The sequence below is a fragment of the Manis pentadactyla genome, chromosome 13 (genome assembly GCF_030020395.1).
Source record: "Manis pentadactyla isolate mManPen7 chromosome 13, mManPen7.hap1, whole genome shotgun sequence".
NCBI lineage: Eukaryota > Metazoa > Chordata > Mammalia > Pholidota > Manidae > Manis > Manis pentadactyla.
In genome coordinates this window covers 38,858,119-38,879,345 of record NC_080031.1, presented here as the reverse complement: position 1 = coordinate 38,879,345, position 21,227 = coordinate 38,858,119, and positions in this window count along the sequence as shown.

The window sequence follows — 21,227 nt, the reverse complement described above, 5'->3', positions numbered from 1 at the left end:
GGAGATAAACCTAGGGCAGAGAGGTATGGAATAGAAAATAAATATAAATATAAAACCATTGTGGAAAGCAGTATGGAGATTTCTCAAAAAACTAAAAATAGAAATTCCATTTGAACCAGAAATTCCACTCCTAGGAATTTACCCTAAGAATGCAGCAGCCCAGTTTGAAAAAGGTAGATGCACCCCTATGTTTATCGCAGCACTATTTACAATAGACGAGAAATGGAAGCAACATAAGTCTCCATCAGTAGATGAATGGATAAAGAAGATTTGGTACATACACACATGGAATATTATTCAGCCATAAGAAGAAAACAAATCCTACCATTTGCAACAACATGGATGGAGCTAGAGGGTATTATGCTCAGTGAAATAAGCCAGGCGGAAAAAGACAAGTATCAAATGATTTCACTCATATGTGGAGCATAAGAACAAAGAAAAAAACTGAAGGAACAAAACAGCAGCAGAATCACAGCACCCAAGAATGGACTAACAGTTACCAAAGAGTTACTGGGGAGGATGGGACAGAAGGGAGGGATAAGGGGAATAAGGGACATTATGATTAGCACAAATAATGTAGGAGGGTACAGGGAAGGCAGTATAGCTAGAGAAGACAAGTAGTGACGCTATAGCATCTTACTACACTGATGGACAGTGACTGTAATGGGGTATGTGGGTGGGACTTGATGGGGGGGAATCTAGTAACCATAATGTTGCTCATGTAATTGTAGATTAATGATACCAAAATTTAAAAAAATACAAATGTAAGCTATCTTGCTAATTGTTTCATAATCACAACAAATTAGTGCAGAGAACCCTGTGCAAAACCACACAGCAGGCTCAGAGGAGCTGGTGTTCTCTGAGGCCAGGCTGAAGATGTCAGTCTTGGGTATCTGGAGGTAGGTTGCAGTCCTTGCTTTTGAATGGTTCACTGGGTGTGTGGCACAGGCCGTGCTGTTAGCCAGATTTAAATGGAAGAAAAGGCCACTTTGCCCAGGTAGTTTGGTTCATGTGTTACCTAACTACCAAAATCCCTTCCCCTGAAGCAATGCCAAGGCATCAAGGAGGGACAGATCCTAAAAGAATGATGAGCACAGTGGAAATTCATGCCCTGGTTCCCAGGCCTAGCCCTCCCATAAACCCACTGGGAGCAGGGGCATCCTTCACCCTTTGCAAGTCTTGGCTTTCACGCCTTTGAGGTGAACCCAGCTGCAGTCCCCTTCTCCACACCACAGGGAGAGATGACAGCTGCCTTCTGGGGCGGGACTTGGGAAGGAGAACTGAAGGGAAAGCTCCCTTTGTGTACAGGGACTTGCTAGGCCAGGCCTACCTGCACTTCCGCTGGCCCATCACTTGGCTGCTGGTTCTCTCGGCCATCCTCCGGCCACCCCGCCCCCACTGCCTGCCGGGGTGTGAAGCTGAATAAGTTCCACCTCTCAGAGTGCCTGGGCTCAGCTGTGCTCACCCACCAAGGACTGTCCAGTCCATCAGCCTCTGCCTGAGCATGCCAGCTGTGTGTGGGAGCATGCCAGCCCTGGCGCCAAGATTATAAACATAGAGTATGAGACATGTCTTCCCACTGAGAACATGTCTCAGTTCCACTGGCTCTCCTGAGCTCCCTGTGGCCGGCTGTTGGGGCCGGGGCTGGGGAGGACGCTGGAACCCAGCCCACGCCCCATCCCCACAGATTCTGCAGATCACTCAGCCAGTCACTGTTCCATGTACCAGAAGCAACACCTGTTCAACAGTGACCCCCACTGGGGTTTCAGCACCTTCCAGAGGCTCAGCCACCTGGTAGAAGAGACTCACTCAATTTCTCAAGGTAACCTCAGCTGAGCTGCCTGGGACCCAAAGGGGCTACAGGTCCTGGTGTGTAGGTCACAGCCTCTTCCTCCATGGGCAGGAGGAGGATGCAGGGAGGCTGGGAGGCTGCAGACCACGGAGGAGACAAGGCCTCCTACTTGCATGGTGGGAGGGGTTCAGGGGCCACAGCGGCTTCCCTGCGCCACACCATTCCTGTGTGTGACAGTGCCCAAGGTTTGAGGCAAGCAGCCCACAGAGGCTCATGCTCTTTTGTTCTGGCCCTTCAACCCAGGTTTGCCCACCAGTTCCTAGATCCGGGCACATACATGTTTCATTACAATAGGCTGCCCAAGAGCATGGCCATGGTGCTGGTGAAGGAGAAGGGGGTGACCTGCGGTTCTGGCCTGTCCACCACACAGCCCTCCTCCCTGTACCAGTTTACCAGGCATGGTGTCCTCAGGCACAGGCTGCTGGACTGGGGCCCAGACTGGGCAGCAATCACAGGTACTGACCCCGGGCCAGAGCAGCCAGGACCCAGAAGGCATGGATGGAGCCTGGCACATGTGGTAGGACCCCAGATGTGTGCCTGCCCTGTCAGTGTCTCTAGGCCTGGCCCCAAAGACTACAGATGGGCACAAGGATGAGGGTGTCCTTGAGCCGGGGCTTTGTTTATCAGGCAAAGAAAATTAAATTTCCTTCCCTAGGACTGCCTTTCTCTGGGACAGGCAGAGGAGGGTCCTCACATGGACAGGTGCAGGCAGAGAAGGACCCCCAGTCAGACACCTGACATCATAAAATCCCCAAGGAAGGCATGAGGAATGTCTTACAGAAGGAGCTGGGAGGAGTGGGGGCCCCAGGACAGCAGGACAAGAGAGCAGTGCCAGGAAGGCAATGTGAAATGTGCTGTGCAGGGCCCCTTACAGCCTGGAGGGTGCTGCCCAGCCACCATGGGGCCCCCCTCACCCCCATCTTTCAGGGGTGCTCCTGACTGTAGGTTTGGTGATGATGCTGCTGACAGGCCTGGGCCTCTTGATAAAACCCCCAATGGCCCAGGCCTGCCCCAAGAGGGCTTGGAGGGCTCCATGGAGGGGCCTCAGGGAGCCCCATGTGCCAGCTTAGTATGTGCCCCTCAGGGACAGGTAAGGCCTGGCCACCCAACACACCTGCCTCCACCCCGCCGAGGGCCCACAGTAGGTCTGGCCACCCTGCTCTGGTCCTGCCCACACTCCTGAGCCCAGCTGGCCCCATGGATTTGGGAAAGAAAGCTGACCTGAGCTGACCTGTGATGCTCTTCATTGGCCTCTGGGTCTGTGCTGGCCACACTCCTGGCCACCTGCATGGGTCTGTGCGCTGAGGCTCATGGTGCTTCTTTCCAGCCCTGCATTCTGGGAAGACCTTGTTCCTCCAGGCTCTGGGGACAGAGCTGATCCCAGGGAGAGAGCTCCTACCTGGGTCACAGGTAGGAGCTGTGGGCACACAGCCAGTCTCCAGCTCCCCTTTTGGCCCTTCGCCTCCCCTGCAGCCCAGGCACTCACTTGGGAGCAGCTCATATTTCTTTAGGACTGACAGTTTATAATACACTTCATTGCTGTTTATTTGATCCTCATAACAGCACCTAAAAGTAGGTGTTTTCAGCTGTTGTACTGTCCCTTTTTTATAAACAAAATGACTGAGGTTCAAGGAAATGTGAGTGGCTTGTCCACAGTCCCCACATGGTTAGCGCTGAAGAGCGGGACCCCTGGGCTTGGTGCAGGAGCTCTCTGAGCCTTACTGAGCCAGTCAGGAGATTTGGGGACTCCAGCTCTCAGCCTGCATGCCCTAGCTCACCGCAGGGACAGGAATGAGGACTGTTCTACAGACTCCGTCAGCCCCTCTTCGCACCTGGAGAACTGGGGATCGCCTTGGGGCTCAGGACGATACAGATCTCCCCACCACACCCACCTGGCCCACAGCACCCATGGAGGCAGGAAGCATGTGCAGAGGGGCATGGGGAGGGACTTAATTGGTGAGATCTGTGCCTGCCATGTTGCCCCCTGGAGTAATCGGGTGTGTGGGATGCAGGACTTGGATGGAGTGGGCAGTCCCAGGTCTGGCTTCAGAAAAGCCACCCTCCCACCCCTTTCCCACCTGACCAGGTGGCAGCTCAGGGGACAGACCCCACTGGGCCACAGAGAGGAAGGGAGGCAAAACTGGCTCTGAGTGGGCCAGCCCATGTTTGTCACTCAGAATAAGAACTCCCCCTACCACCTGGCCAGCGTGAACGGGGCATCCCCATATGCACCCACCAAGCTGAAGGTCAGTGGAAGGGTTGGCAGCGGATGCTGACTCAGCTTCATGCGCATCCTACCCTGGCCAAGCATAGTCTAGCCTGGGGGCCTCACACCACCTTCCTTCTTCCTGCAAGGTGCAGCTCCACAGTGGAAAGGTAGTTGGAAAGGAGCTGCCTCCACTCACATGTATCCTTCTAGCAGAGCCAAGTGGAGTTGAGGGAGAAAGAGGTCAAGGGATTCGTGACCCTGGGCCACGGGACATTCCTGCAGGATGTGGGACACCTGCTCGGGAAACCCCCCAGCAGCCCCTACAGAGTCACCCTGATTCTTTATGAGATTCATAGATTATTTTAAGCAGTTTCTACATATTGTACATTTGAATTTATTATTTTTATTTTTCCAATTTTAAACAAAAGTATTCCAGTATCACAAGTAATATATGAATAATTACATCTATTTCAGTGGATGGAAATGTTATTCCATGACATTAATCATCCCAGAAGAAAACATGTTACTCTTGCTACATTTTCAAAAATAGTTGTTGTAACTAACCACTAGCTTGTAATTTAAAATATTAACATCTGTAAATGAAATATAAATAAAGTGAATAATGTTAAAAGAACCCCTAATCAATATATTTTTTCATTTAAAACCAAGAAAGCATAAACCATGATGTCAGAAATGGGCTTAAATGGATTCTTTAGGATATTCTACATAGTATGAATATTCATTTAATATACATGTCTGTGAAAGTAGACATATAATTACTTGTGCATATAATTAATATTTTATTAACAATAATTATATACATTAAAGATCTACTATTTAACTTTTACTTATACAAATTATTGTTCTAGCTGACAAGTGTTTTACATCACTCACAAGCAATGTTTATACATTTATATACTAAAATGATTAATTTGGTAGCCCAGCATCATGGATTTTTGAGATTTCTTAGCTTCATGTTCAGTTGCTCTACTGAGCCTGTCATGTTCTCCCCAACCAGTATCACAACAGGAACACTTTCCCCTCAGTAGACCTCTGTGTTTATTCTCAGTTTTAGCTCCCCAGTGTCCCAGACTACAACCACCTCCATTTTGTCTCCCCTGTCCCACCTCTTCCTCCCCATGGGTGCCCTAGAAAGGACTTAGGGGACAAACCACCACCACACAGAGGGAACAATTCACCTTTTCTTTAGAATACCTTGAGGGGGTTCTTCTCTCAGTGAGAGGGTAATGGAGTTCTCCCATTACCCGCTGGGATACAGCCTGCCACTGATTTCTATTACATTTGATTAGAACAAATATTCCTGGATGAAGAGAATCTACAAAGACTGAAGAGATCAAAACACATGTGTAATTCCTGTAGTAAGGAAATTGTCTCTTACACAGCCTGGATTTTCACAGGTAAACACACAAGCACAGTGTAAGTAACAACTATTTGGAATTTTGGGGAGGGTGAAATTTTCTTTGTCTATATAAAAACCATTATTAAATTACTGTGACCATTTCTATTGTACATATGAAGACACTAATTCAAAAGTTGCATTTATTCTCAAATGAACTTGAATGTTTTTTTGATTTTGCTTTATTTTTATTCATTTTATTATCATTAATCTACAATTACATGAAGAACATTGTGGTTACTAGACCCTCCATTCACCAAGTCCCCCCCCCCAACAAACCCCATTACAGTCACTGTCCATCAGCGTAGTAAGATGTTGTAGAATCACTACTTGTCTTCTCTGTGTTGCACAGCCCTCCCTATGCACCCCCCCCAACATTATACATGCTAATTGTAAGGCCACCTTTCTTTTTCCCTGCCCTTATCTCTCCCTTCCCACCCGTCCTCCCCAGTCCCTTTCCCTTTGGTAACTATTAGTCCATTCTTGGGTGCTGTGATTCTGCTGCTGTTTTGTTCCTTCAGTTTTTCTTTCTTCTTATACTCCACATATGAGTGAAATCATCTGATACTTGTCTTTCTCTGCCTGGCTTATTTCACTGAGAATAATACCGTCTAGCTAAATCCATGTTGGTGCAAATGGTAGGATATGTTTTATTCTTTGGGCTGAATAATATTGCATTGTGTATATGTACCAAATCTTCTTTATCCATTCATCTACTGATGGACACTTATGTTGCTTCCTTTTCTCGTCTATTGTAAATAGTGCTGCGATAAACATAGGGGTGTATATGTCTTTTTCAAACTGGGCTACTGCATTCCTAGGGTAAATTCCTAGGAGTGGAATTCCTGGGTCATATGGTATTTCTATTTTGAGCTTTACGAGAAACCTCCATACTGCTTTCCACAATGGTTGAACTAATTTGAATTCCCACCAGCAGTGTAGGAGGGTCACCCTTTCTCCACTACCTCGTCAACATTTCTTGTTGTTTGTCTTTTGAATGGTGGCAATCCTTACTGGTGTGAGGTGATATACCATTGTGGTTTTAATTTGCATTTCTCTGATGACAAGCAATGTGGAGCATCTTTTCATGTGTCTGTTGGCCATCTGAATTTCTTCTTCAGACACCTGTCTGTTCAACTACTCTGACCATTGTTTAATTGGATTATTTGCTTTCTGTTTGTTGAGGTGCATGAACTCTTTATATATTTTGGATGTCAAGCCTTTATCGGATCTGTCATTTATGAAGATATTCTCCCATACTAGGGTATCTTTTTGTTTTATGGATGGTGTCCTTTGCTCTACAGAAGATTTTAAGATTGATATAGTCACACTAGTTCATTTTTGCTTTTGTTTCCCTTGCCCAGGGAGATATGTTCATGAAGAAGTCGCTCATGTTTATGTCCAAGAGATTTTTGCCTATGTTTTTTTCTAAGAGTTTTATGGTTTCATGACTTACATTCAGGTCTTTGATCCATGTCGAATTTACTTTTGTGTATGGGGTTAGACAGTGATCCAGTTTCATTCCCTTACATGTAGCTGTCCAGTTTTGCCAACACCATCTGTTGAAGAGACTGTCATTTCCCCATTGTAAGTCCATGGCTCCTTTATCATATATTAATTGACTATATATGTTTGGGTTAATATCTGAAGTCTCTATTCTGTTCCACTGGTCTGTGGCTCTGTTCTTGTTCCAGTACCAAACTATCTTGATTACTGTAGCTTTGTAGTAGAGCTTGAAGTCAGGGAGTGAGATCCCCCCTACTTTATTCTTCTTTCTCAGGATTGCTTTGGCTATCCGGGGTCTTTGGTGTTTCCATATGAACTTTTGAACTATTTGTTCTAGTTCATTGAAGAATGTTGTTGGTAATTGGATAGGGATTGCATCAAATCTGTATATTGCTTTGGGCAGGATGGCCATTTTGATTATATTAATTCTTCCTACTCAAGAACATGGGATGGGTTTCCAATTTTTAGTCTCCTCTTTAATTTCTCTTGAGTGTCTTATAGTTTTCAGGGTATTGGTCCTTCACTTCCTTGGTAAGGTTTATTCCTAAGTATTTTATTCTTTTTGATGCAATTGTGAATGGAATTGTTTTCCTGGTTTCTCTTTCTATTAGTTCATTGTTAGTGTATAGGAAAGCCACAGATTTCTGTGTGTTAATTTTGTATCCTTCAATTTTGCTGTATTCCAATATCAGTTCTAGTAGTTCTGGAGTGGAGTCCTCAGGGTTTTTATGTACAATATCATGTCATCTGCAAATATTGACAGTTTAACTTATTCTTTACCATTTTGGATTCCTTGTATTTGTTTTGTCTAATTGCCATGCCTAGGACCTCCAGGACTATGTTGAATAACAGTGGGGAGAGTGGGCATCCCTGTCTTGTTCCTGGTCTCAGAGGAAAAGCTTTCAGCTTTTCACTGTTCAGTATGATGTTGGCTGTGGGTTTATCATATATGGCCTTTATTATATTGAGTACCTGCCTTCTATACCCATTTTGCTGAGAGGTTTTACCATGAATGGATGTTGAATTTTGTCGAATGCTTTTTCAGCATCTATGGAGATGATCATGTTGTTTTTGTCCTTTTTGTTTATATGGTGGATGATGTTGATGGATTTTCGAATGTTGTACCATCCTTGCATCCCTGGGATGAATCCCACTTGGTCATGGTGTATGATCCTTTTGATGTACTTTTGAATTCAGTTTGCTAATATTTTGTTGAGTATTTTTGCATTTACATTCATCAGGGATATTGGTCTATAATTTTCTTTTTTGTTGGGTCTTTGCCTGGTTTTGGTATTAGGGTGATGTTGGCTTCATAGAATGAGATTTGGAGTATTCCTTCCACTTCTATTTTTTGGAAAACTTTAAGGAGAATGGGTATGATATCTTTTTTGTATGTCTAATAAAATTCCGAGGTAAATCCATCTGGGCTGGGGGTTTTGTTCTTTGGTAGTTTTTTTTAATACCACTTCAATTTTGTTGCTGGTAATTGGTCTGTTTAGATTTTCTGTTTCTTTCTGGGTCAGTCTTGGAAGGTTGTATTTTTCTAAGAAGTTGTCCATTTTTTCTAGGTTTTCCAGCTTCTTAGAATGTAGGTTTTCATAGTAGTCTCTAATAATTCTTTGTATTTCTGTTGAGTCTGTCATGATGTTTCCTTCCTCATTTCTGATTCTGTTAATGTGTGTTAATTCTCTTTTTCTCTTAATAAATCTGGCTATATGCTTATCTATTTTATTTTCTCAAAGAACCACCTCTTGATTTCATTTATTTTTCTATTGCTTTATTCTTCTCAGTTTTGTTTATCTCTTCTCAGAGCTCTGTCCCTCCTTCTGCTGATGACTTTAGGCCTCATTTGTTCTTCTTTTTCCAATTTTGATAATTGGGAGTTAGACTACTCATTTGGGTTTGTTCTTCCTTCTTTAAATATGCCTGGATTGCTATATACTTTCCTCTTAAGACTTCTTTTGCTGTATCCCACAGTAGTTGGGGCTTTGTGCTGTTGTTGTCGTTTTTTCCATATATTGCTGGATCTCCATTTTAATTTGGTCGTTGATCTATTGATTATTTAAGAACATCTTGTTAAGCCTCCATGTGTTTGTGAGCCTCTTTGCTTTCTTTGTACAGTTTATTTCTAGTTTTATGCCTTTGTGGTCTGAAAAGTTGGTTGGTAGCATTTCAATCTTTTGGAATTTACTGAGCCTCTTTTTGTGGCCTAGTATGTGGTCTATTCTGGACAATGTTCCATGTGCACTTGAGAAGAATGTGTATCCTGTTGCTTTTGGGTGTGGAGTTCTATAGATGTCTGTTAGGTCAATCTGTTCTAATGTGTTGTTCAGTGCCTCTGTGTCCTTACTTATTTTCTGTCTGGTGGATCTGTCCTTTGGAGTGACTGGTGTGTTGAAGTCTCCTGAAATGAATGCATTGCAGTCTATTTCCTCCTTTAGTTCTGTTTGTATTTGTTTCACATATGCTGGTGCTCCTGTGTTGTGTACATATATATTTATAATGGTTTTATCCTCTTGTTGGACTGAGCCCTTTTATCATTATGTAATGTCCTTCTTTATCTCTTGCTACTTTCTTTGTTTTGAAATCTATTTTGTCTGATACTAGTACTGCAACACCTGCTTTTTTCTTCCTATTGTTTGCATGAAATATCTTTTTCCATCCCTTGACTTTTAGTCTGTGCATGTCTTTGGGTTTGAGGTGAGTCTCTTGTAAGCAGCATATAGATGGGTCTTGTTATTTTATCCATTCAGTGACTCTATGTCTTTTTATTGGTGCATTCAGTTCATTTACATTTAGGGTGATTATCGATAGGTGTGTACTTATTGCCATTTCAGGCTTTAGATTCATGGTTACCAAAGGTTCCAGGTTACTTTCCTTACTATCTTAGAGTCTAACTTAACACACTTAGTATGCTGTTACAAACACAATCTAAAGTTTCTTTTCTATTTCTCCTCCTTCATTCTTTATATATTAGGTATCAGATTCTATACTTTTTCTCTATCCCTTGATTGACTTTGGGGATAGTCAATTTAATTTTGCATTTGCCTTGCAATCAGCTGCTCCACCCTCCCTACCATGATTTTACTACTTTTGGTGACAGCTATCTAACCCTAGGAACACTCCCATCTATAGCAGTCCCTCCAAAATAGACTGCAGAGATGGTTTGTGGGATGTAAACTCTCTCACCTTTGCTTACCAGGAAATTGTTTAATCCCTCCTTCAAATTTAAATGATAATCTTGCCAGATAAAGTAATCTTTGCTGCAGGTCCTTCTGCTTCATGGCATTAAATACATCATGCCACTCCCTTTTGGCCTGTCAGGTTTCTGCTGAGAAGTCTGTTGTTAGTCTGATGGGCTTTCCTTTGTATGTGATCTTATTTCTGCCTCTGGCTGCTTTTAACAGTCTGTCCTTATCCTTGATCTTTCCCATTTTAATTACTCTGTGTCTTGGTGTTGTCTTCCTTGGGTCCATTGTTTAGGGGGATCTGTGGATCTCCATGGCCTGAGAGACTATCTCCTTCCCCAGATTGGGGAAGTTTTCAGCAACTACCTCCTCAAAGACACATTCTATCCCTTTCTCTCTCTCTTCTTCTGGTACCCCTATAATGTGAATATTGTTCCCCTTGGTTTGGTCACACAGTTGTCTCAATATTCTTTCATTTTTAGAGATCCTTTTTTCTCTCTGTGCCTCAGCTTCTTTGTATTCCTCTTCTCTAGTTTCTATTTCATTTATTGTCTCCTCCACCATATCCAACCTGCTTTTAATACCCTCCATCGTGTTCTTTAATGATTGGATCTCTGACCTGAATTCATTCCTGAGTTCTTTGATGTCTTTCCATAACTCCATTAGAATATTGATTATTTTTATTTTGAACATCCTTTCAGGAATAGTCACGAGGTCCATATCATTTAAATCTTTCTCAGAAGTTGTATTAACAATTTTACTCTGGACAAGTTTCCTTTGACATTTTATGTTTGTATATGGTGCCCTCTAGTGTCCAGAAGCTCTATTCTGGAGCTGCTGAGCCCCTGCAGCAATGTCAGGGGTCACAGGGGAGTGGTACTAGGGGTAGGAAAGAGCTGTTCCCCACCTCCTGGCTCCTGTGCCTCTCTCCACTGCCTGAGCCAGTGGGCCGGGCACACAGGTATAAATTTTTGTCCCAGAGCAGCCAGATATGGATCCCTGCTTTCCACAAGCAGCCAGCATCCCAGTCTCCCCAGGAACTCTGCGTGTATTAACTTTCCATCCCGTTAGTCATGCAAGTCTCATGAAAGCACCATGAAATATAGGTTTGTGCTCCCAGCGAAGATCTCCGGAGCTAGGTATTAAGCAGTCCCAAGCCTTCCACTCCCTCCCTGCTCCGTTTCTCTTCCTCCCGCCGGTGCGCTGGGGTTGGGGAGGGGCTCGGGTCCCATGGAGCCACAGCTCTGGTATGTTACCCCGTTCACTGAGGTCTGCTCTTTTCTCCAGGTGTGTGTAGTCTGATGCCATCCTCTTTCGTGTTGCTCTCTCAGGATTAGTTGTGCCAATTAAATTTTCTAATTGTATCCAGTTTTAGGAGGAAGCCTCTCTCTTTCCTCTCATGCTGCCATCTTTAATCTGTCGATATACAATTTTATATTGGTTTCAAATACACAACACATTGGTTCAGCTGTTACCCATATAATTAAGTCCTCACTCCACTCTATTGTCATTATTATCAACTTAGGAAGATGTTACAGAATCATTGACTATATTCTCCATGCTGTGACAAATTTATAATGTCATTGATTATTGTGATTTTTTATCCCCCTCTCCCTCCCCCACCATCCACCTCACCCCATCCCCCACTCTAACCACCAGTCCCTTCTCAGTGTCTATGAATCTAGTGCTGTTTTGTTCCTTCTGTTTTGCTTAGATTTTATAGTCCACATATAAGTGAGATGATATGGCATTTCTCTTTCTCTGTATGGCTTATTTCACTGAGCATAAATAATACCCTCTACAACCATCTATGTTGTTAAAAATGGCAGGGTTTATTTCCTTTTCTGGCTGAATAATATTCCATTGTGTATATGTACCACCTCTTCTTTATCCATTCATCTACTGATGGACACTTATGTCCCTTCTATACTGGCGATTGCAAATAGTGCACCAATAAACATAGGGGTGCACATATCCTCTTGAGTCAGGGATTTTGTTTTCTTCAGGTAAATTCCTAGGAGAAGAATTACTAGGCCAAATGGTGTTTCTATTTTTAGTTTATTGAGAAATCTCCATACTGCTTTCCACAGCAGTTGCACCAATTTACATTTCCACCAACAGTGTAACAAAGGAGGGCTCCCCTTTCTCCACATCCTTGCCAGCATTTGTTATTTCTTGTTTTGGATAGTGGCCATCCTAACTGGGGTGAGGTGATAGCTCATTGTGGCTTTGATTTTCATTTCCCTGAGGATTAGCCAGTGGAGCTTTTCATGTGCCTGTTGGCCATTTATTCTTTGGAGAAGAGTCTGTTCAGGTCCTCTGCCCATTTTTTAATCAAATTATTTGTTTTTTGGATATTGAGGCAAATGAGTTCTTTGGATATTTTGAATATTAACTCTTTATCAGATAAGTTGCTTATGAATATAATCTCCCAAACTTTTGGATGTCTTTTTGTTCTGCTGATGGTGTACTTTGCTGTACAGAAGCTTTTTAGTTTGAAGTAGTCCCACTTGTTCATTTCTCATTTTGTGTCCTTTTATAAAGTTTTTCAAATACTTCTAAATATATATATTATTAATTTAGAACCGTCCTGCTAGAAAATGATGAAACAAGTACACAGGGTTTTAGTAACTTGACAGATGTCTATAACTAGTAAAAACAAAGAGAATCTATACACACTACACATTGTGAAATGGTCACTACAGATAATTCACATGTCCATCTAACATTTTCTTTATTGTATATGTTTCTTTATAGTACAAAGTTCATTACTGGGGACCACATCGTTGGATGAAATGATCAACTATACAGGGGTCACTGAGTTCCTACTCCTGGAATTTTCTGATGACATTAGGATGCAAACCCTCCATAGTGTCCTCTTCCTCATGGCTTACCTGGTAGCCCTGTTAGGAAATGGACTCATCATCATGCTCATTACTGTGGACCCTCAGCTTCACACATCCATGTACTTCTTCCTGAAGAACGTGTCACTCATAGATCTCTGCTACATTTCTGACACTGTTTATAAATTTGCTTTCAACTCCCTGGTGAACAGGAACAAAATATCCTTCCATGGATGTTTTCCAGCTGCTGTTCTTTGTGAATTTTGGTGCTGCTGAACTGGCCATGCTCACAGTGATGTCCTACGACTGCTATGTGGATGTCTGCTGTCCGCTACACTATGAGGCCATCATGACCAAAGGGGGCCTGTGCGCAGATGGTGGTGGCTTCATATGTCACCTTGGGGATCATTGGAGCCATGCACACAGCAGCAAGATTTTCCATAACTTTTAGTTTTCATAAAATCCATCATTATTTCTGTGATATCCCTCAGATTATTTTGATCTCAGACTCCAAAATCAACACAAATGAAGCATCAGTGACTGCATTTGGTGCAAGTATCTCACTAGCTTGTTTTATCTCTATTTTATATTCCTATGTGCACTTGTTACCTGCTGTCTTCAGAACCTCCTCCCTGGAGGGCATGTCCAAAGCCTCTCCACCTGCCTCCCTCATCTGGTTGTTGCAACTATGTTTCTTTCAACAGGTGCCGTGGCCTACCTGAAGCCAGCCTCTGAATTGAAGTCTGTTGTAGACATGGTTTTGTCTGTATTTTACACAATGGTTCCTCCATCAGTAAATAAACACCATCATATACAGCCTTAGAAACAAGGACATAAAGGTAGCTCTGGGAAAGCTCCTTGTAGTTTTGGTAATTAAGTCAAATTAAATATACTTGGGTAGTTTTGATATAATTTTGTCCTAAGTCCTAACACATATCCTTTTCAAATTTTACCACTTATATAAAGGAGATGTATCATATTATTAATGTACTATCTTAGTCATTTGGGAACAGCAGTAGAGCTATCAGTGCAAAAGGTTCTTCTGACAAATGGAAGAAACAAAGATATCAGTGGAACACTATTACTGTGGTATATTTTGGGCAGTGACTAGCAAAATTTCTTTAGCAATATATGTTTTTTTAATCTACACTTCCTCATTGTAAAATTAGTTTAGGAGGATATGAGTAATAACATAATATGTACTTTTTTTTCCAAAAAAAACTGGCCCTGCACAAGAATGATCCTACAGTTTATCAAATATGATGCTTACATTTCCTATATTTGAATGAGCTTACCACTATATCATTTCATGTCATGTGGATCCACACCCTGTTTTTATTTTTCCCAGAACCTGAGTATGGACAGCTTGGCCCAGGTATGAAACCATGGCTCTTGCTCTTCAGACTGTCAGATGAGAGATCATTTATCCTTATAATAGAAAAATGCAGTTTTCCTTTCTCTCGAGGGCTCAAAACTAAATAGAAAATAAAGGGGTGTGTCAGTAGAGGGAAGACTACTCTCTCCTAGTATTTTTACTTTCTTTCTCTTGACAAGAGGCTTCCCAGGTATGTCCCTCTCCAGGACAAGGAGGCGAGACCACATGTGCACCACACTGTCCCACTGCTACAATATGTTTACACTACACATTCAGTAAGTCCCTCATGTCAATGGTGCTATTTCCCTGGGTTCATCATGACACTTGCAATTTCAAAGAAGCCTCCATTACAACTGTTTAAGAACATGTGATTATGTTCTGGGCAGTGTCAGAGGTAAACTGTCCTCATGTTCAGGGACATATCCTCATGTTCAGGAGCCTCTCCTTCCCCCCGTGGTGCTCATGGGAATGCGGCTGTGGTGTGGAGGCATCTGGTGGCATACCATGGACGTCCACTTACCCAGGACACAGCCATCCCATGGCATTCCAGAAGAAATGCCTACCTTCATTTACCAAAAGACATGTCCTGTAATTTCTGTTGCACAGACTAGAAACTAACACAATGCTGAAACCCAGTTAAAAAGTTACATTATGATTTAGTGATGGTGACATTAGGAAAACAAGATTGATTCAATCATAATCATAATAAAAAGGAGATTGACAAAAGTAAATCTTGAGGAGGAGCCAAAATGGTGGCATGAGTAGAGCAATGGAAATCTCCTCCCAAAACCATATATATTTTTGAAAATACAACAAATACATCTATCCCTAAAAGAGAGACCAGAAGATACAGTACAACAGTGAGACTACATCCACACCTGTGAGAAGCCTGCACCTCACAAAGGGTGTAAGATAAAAGCCGTGGCCAAGCAGGACCCGAGTGCCCCCCAACCCAGGTCCTGGCAGGAGAGGAGTCAGAGCATGTAGGGAGAGGGAGCCCAGAACTGCTGAACACCGAGCCTTAGCCATCCACATCAGGGCACAGATACACAGTGCGTGGGGTCCTGGATACTAGGGAAATGGGACAGTAAAACCTGTGAGCTGTCCCCACAGCTGGCACCCATGGGACAAAGTAAAGTGAGTGCTTTTTGAAAGATTTAAAGGGACAGGGACCTCACAGCTGGATGGAAGCAGCCCAGCACACTCAGCCCAGCAGTTGGAAATCTTGGAGAACTGTAGACATCCTAAACCTCTGGGCAGTAGTGCAGCTTTTAGGCCCCTCATAGCGATAAACAGCCTCCTGCCCACTCCCCCTCCAGTGTGGCTCTGCCATAGTGCAGCGGCAGCCTGTGAGTGGCCACGCCCACAGCAGCAGTGCAGAGACACTTCTGCAGCCATCCAGGCCAGACTCAGAAGCTCCATTGGTGCACAGCAGCCCAGAACAAGCTGCTACACGTCGCTGTTCTCACAGGAAAGGAAGGGGGCCAACACACAAGTAGGGAATTTTTCTTCTAGCTGGCACACATGCCAACTGCCCCATGACTACCTCTATCACCATGAAAAGGCAGAAGAGGTAAATACAGTCCAAAATAGTCCAGACAACCCCTGAGAAGGAAATTTGGAAGATAGATTTAACCAATCTTCCTGAAAAAGAATTCAAAACAAAGGCCATAACCATGCTGACGGAGCTGCAGGGAAAAATGCAAGAGCTAATGGATAAAGTTGGGAGGGAGAATACAGAAACAAAACAATCTCTGGAAGGACTTAAAAGCAAAGTGGATGAGAAGCAAGAGGCCATTAATAGAATAAAAACACAGGAACATAGAGAAGCTGAGGTAGAGAGAGCTATAAGGACCTATAAGAATGAAACAATACTAAGATAACTGTGTGACCAATCCAAATGGAACAATATCCACATTATAGGGGTACCAGAAGAAGAGAGAGAGAGAGAAAAAGGGACATAAATTGTCTTTGAAGACATAATTGCTGAAAACTTCCCCAAACTGGGGGAAGAAATAGTCGCACAGACTACAGAAGCACACAGAACTCCCAACAGAAGGGACCCAAGGAGGAAAACCCCAAGACACATAATAATCAAAACGGCAAAGACAACAGACAAGGACAGAGTATTAAAGGCAGCCAGAGAGAGAAGAAAGGTCATCTACAAAGGAAAACCCATCAGGCTGTCATCAGACTTCTCAACAGAAACCTCACAGGCCAGAAGAGAATGGCATGATATATTTAATGCAATGAAACAGAAGGGCCTTGAACCAAGGATACTGTATCCAGCATGATTATCATTTAAATATGAAGGAGGGATTAAATAATTCCCAGACAAGCAAAAGTTGAGGGAATTTGCCTCCCACAAACAACCTCTACAGGGTATTTTAGAGGGACTGCTCTACATGGAAGCACTCCTAAGGCTAAACAGATGTCACCAGAGAAAATAAAATCATAGCAAAGAAAGCAGACCAAGAAATACTAACTAAAGGAAAAAAATAAAATCAACTACTCACAAAAGCAGTCAAAGGAAACACAAAAGAGCACAGAATAAAACACCCACCATATGAGGAATGGAGGAGGAGAAATAAGAAGGGATAGAAATAAAGAATCAACAGACTGTGATTATAATAGCTCAATAACTGAGTTAAGTTAGACAGTGAGATAGTAAAGAAGCTTACCTTGAACCTTTGGTAATCACGAACCTAAAGCCTGCAATGGCAATAATTACATATCTTTCAATAATCAACCTAAACGTAAACAGACTGAATGCACCAATCAAAAGACAAGAGTAATAGAATAGATAAAAAAGCAAGACCCATCTATATCCTGCCTACAAGAGACTCAGCTCAAACCCAAAGACATACACAAACTTAAAGTCAAGGGATGGAAAAAGATATTTCATGCAAACAAAAGGGAGAAAAAAGTAGGTATTCCAGTACTAGTATCAGACAAAACAAAGAAAGTGCCAAGAGATAAAAAAGGGTATTACATAATGATAAAGGGCTCAGTCCAACAAGAGGATATAACCATTATAAATAAATAAGTACCCAACACAGGAGCACCAACTAATGTGAAACAAATACAAACAGAATTAAAGGAGGAAATAGAATGAAATGCATTCATTTTAGGGGACTTCAACACACTACTCTCTCCAAAGGACAGATCCACCAGAAATAAAATAAGTAAGGACACAGAGGCACTGAACAACACACTATAACAGATGGACCTAATAGACATCTACAGAATTCTACACCCCAAAGCAGCAGGATACACATTCTTCTCAAGTGCACATGGAACATTTTTCAGAATAGACCACATACTAGGCCACTAAAAGAGCCTCAGTAAATTCAAAAAGATTGAAATTCTACCAACCAGATTTTCAGACCACAAAGTTATAAAACTACAAATAAATAGTACAAAGAAAGCAAAAAGGCTCACCAACACAAGGAGGCTTAACAGCATGCTCCTAAATAATCACTGGATCAATGATCAAATTAAAGTAGAGATCAAGCAATATATGGAAACAAATGAAAACAACAACACAAAGCCCCAGCTTCTGTGGGACGCAGCAAAAGCAGTCTTAAGAGGAAAGCATATAGTAATTCAGGCATATTAAAAAAGGAAGATCAATCCCAAATCAACAGTCTAAAGTCACAATTATTGAAATTGGAAAAAGAGGCCTAAAGTCAGCAGAAGTAGGGACATAATAAAGATCAGAGAAGAAATAAATAAAATTGAGAAGAAAAAACAATAGAAAAAAATCAATGAAACTGAGTTGGTTCTTTGAGAAAATAAGCAAAAATAGGTAAGCCCCAAGAAAGACTTATTAAGTGAAAAAGAGAGTCAACACATATCAGCAGACTCATAAACAAGAAAGGAAAAATCATGACAGACCCCACAGAAATACAAAGAATTATCAGAGAATTCTATGATAATCTATATGCTAACAAGCTGGAAAACCTAGAAGAAATGGACAACTTCCTAGAAAACTACAACGTTCCAAGACTGACCAAGAAAGAAACACAAAATCTAAACAGATCAATTACCAGCCATGAAATTGAAGCAGGAATAAAAAAACTACTCAAGAGTAAAACCCCTGGGCCAGATGGATTTACTGCAGAATTTTATCAGACGTACAGAGAAGACATAATACCCATTCTCCTTAAAGTTTCCCAAAAAATGGAACAGGAGAGAATACTCCCAAACTCATTCTGTGCAGCCAACATCACCCTAACACCAAAACCTGGCAAAGACTCCACCAAAAAAGAAAATTACAGACCAATATCCCTGATGAACATAGATGCAAAAATACTCAACAAAATATTAGAAAACCAAATTCAAAAATACATCAAGAGGATCATACACCAAGAACAAGTGGTATTCATTTCAGAGATGCAAGGATGGTACAACATTCGAAAATCCATCAACATCATCCAACACATCAACAAAATGAAGGACAAAAACAACATGATCATCTCCATAGATGTTGAAAAAGCATTTGACAAAATATAACATTCATTCACTATAAAAACTCTCAACAGAGAGGGGCGGAAGATGGCGGCGTGAGTAGAGCAGCGGAAATCTCCTCCCAAAACAACATATATCTATGAAAATATAACAAAGACAACCCTTCCTAGAATAAAGACCAGAGGACACAGGACAATATCCAGACCACATCCGCACCTGAGAGAACCCAGCGCCACGCGAAGGGGGTAAGATACAAGCCCCGGCCCCGCGGGAGCCGAGCGCCCCTCCCCCCAGCTCCCGGCGGGAGAAGAGCAGGCAGAGCGAGAGGGAGACGGAACCCAGGACTGCCGAACACCCAGCCCCAGCCATCCGGGCCAGAGTGCAGGGCGCTCGATACTAGGAAAACAGGGCAGCAAGAACAGTGAGCAGGCACTGAAGGCTGGGCGACAGAGGGCATAAGAAAAGTGCACGACAATTTTTTTTTTTTGCTTTTTTGCTGTTTTGTTTTGGCGAGCGCTTTTTGGAAGTCTTAAAGGGATAGGGACCCCAATACTAGGGAAACAGGGCAGCAAGAACAGTGAGCAGGCACTTGAGGATGGGCGACAGAGGACATAAGAAAAGCGCGCGACCATTTTTTTTTTGCTTTTTTGCTGTTTTGTTTTGACGAGTGCTTTTTGGAAGTCTTAAAGGGATAGGGACCCCAATACTAGGGAAACAGGGCAGCAAGAACAGTGAGCGGGCACTGGAGGCTGGGCGACAGAGGACATAAGAAAAGCACGCGACCTTTTTTTTTTTTTTGCTTTTTTGCTGTTTTGTTTTGGCGAGCGCTTTTTGGAAGTCTTAAAGGGATAGGGACACCAATACTAGGGAAACAGGGCAGAAAGACCAGTGAGCAGAGGCCTGAGGATGGCACCGGAGAATAAAGAAAAACGAACGACCACCCCCCCCTTTTTTTTTTTATTAAAAACTTATTTTTTTTAATTAAAAATTTTTTTATTATTATTATTTTTTTTTTGTGGTCATTGTTTTGTTTGCTTTTTGGAAGTCTTAAAGGGGCAGGGCGGGTCACTTAATCCAGAGGTAGGGAATCCGGGATCTCTGGGCACCCTAACCCCTGGGCTGCAGGGAGCAGGCAGGCCCCTTACGGAGATAAATAGCCTCCCAGCAGCTCCTGCTCCAACGCGACTCCACCATTTTGGAGTAGCTGCCCGAGCCAGGCCAGGCCCACGGCAACAGTGGAGATTAACTCCATAGCAGCTGGGCAGGAAGCAGAAACCCTGTCTGCGCGCAGCTGCGCAGCACAAGCCACTAGAGGTCGCTGTTCTCCCAGGAGAGGAGGGACACAAACCAACAAGAAAGGAAGTCCTTCCAGCCATCACTCATCCCAGTTCTGCAGACTATTCCTATCACCATGAAAAGGCAAAGCTACAGGCAGACAAAGATCACAGAGACAACACCAGAGAAGGAGACAGACCTAACCAGTCTTCCTGACAAAGAATTCAAAATAAGAATCATAAACATACTGACAGAGATGCAGAGAAATACGCAAGAGAAATGGGATGAAGTCCGGAAGGAGATCACAGATGCCAGAAAGGAGATCGCAGAAATGAAACAAACTCTGGAAGGGTTTATAAGCAGAATGGATAGAATGCAAGAGGCCATTGATGGAACTGAAATCAGAGAACAGGAACGCATAGAAGCTGACATAGAGAGAGACAAAAGGATCTCCAGGAATGAAACAATGTTAAGAGAACTGTGTGACCAATCCAAAAGGAACAATATCCATATTATAGGGGTCCCAGAAGAAGAAGAGAGAGGAAAAGAGATGGAAAGTATCTTAGAAGAAATAATAGCTGAAAACTTCCCCACACTGGGGGAGGAAGTAATCGAACAGACCATGGAAATACACAGAACCCCCAACAGAAAGGATCCAAGAAGGACAACACCAAGACACATAATAATTAAAATGGCAAAGATCAAGGACAAGGAAAGAGTGTTAAAGGCAGCTAGAGAGAAAAAGGTCACCTATAAAGGGAAACCCATCAGGCTAACGTCAGATTTCTCAACAGAAACTTTACATGCCAGAAGAGAATGGCATGATATATTTAATAAAATGAAACAGAAGGGCCTTGAACCAAGGATACTGTATCCAGCACGACTATCAATCAAATATGACGGTGGGATTAAACAATTCCGAGACAAACAAAAGCTGAGGGAATTTGCTTTCCACAAACCACCACTACAGAACATCTTACAGGAACTGCTCTAGATGGGAGCACTCCTAGAAAGAGCACAGCACAAAACACCCAACATATGAAGAATCGAGGAGGAGGAACAAGAAGGGAGAGAAGAAAAGAATCTCCAGAC